Here is a 475-nt window from a genome sequence, read left to right as displayed (position 1 = left end):
CTTCAAAATCCCTGCAGGAAGAGGCTGCAGCAGGGGTGCCCCCAGGCCCTGAGCCCAAAGCCCCTGAGAAAGTCCCTGGGCAGCCAGGAGAGGGTGTGAGAGCCCATCCCCTTCTCTGCTGATTGCCATGGGACTGCTCCTTGCCTCAGTTTCCCCATTCGGGGACAATACCAGTTTCCTCCCAGATCAGCGAGTGTGTGGCTGACTGCAGGCTGCAGCTGGGGAGGGGGGCAGGAGGGGTCCGTAAAACACCTTAATGTGGATGCTGGAGACCTGTTAACTATGCATCTCCCTGAGGCCAGCATGGGCTGCTCCCTGGTCATACACCAGGCTTTTTCAGGGAAGGAGTGGGGCATCTTCCAGCTGCAGCTGCCCCAGCAGAAACCCTCTGTCTCTGCCCTCTCTCCTAGCACGGGGCATTTCCTCCCAGAACATGAGGTACGAGCAGATCCACCTGGTGCTGGCCGACCCCCCC

The sequence above is a fragment of the Gavialis gangeticus genome, unplaced genomic scaffold (genome assembly GCF_001723915.1).
Source record: "Gavialis gangeticus isolate Ggan-Ray unplaced genomic scaffold, GavGan_comp1, whole genome shotgun sequence".
In the NCBI taxonomy this organism is placed as follows: Eukaryota; Metazoa; Chordata; order Crocodylia; family Gavialidae; genus Gavialis; species Gavialis gangeticus.
The sequence above is the reverse complement of the archived record's forward strand: the minus strand, read 5'-3'. Positions refer to the sequence as shown.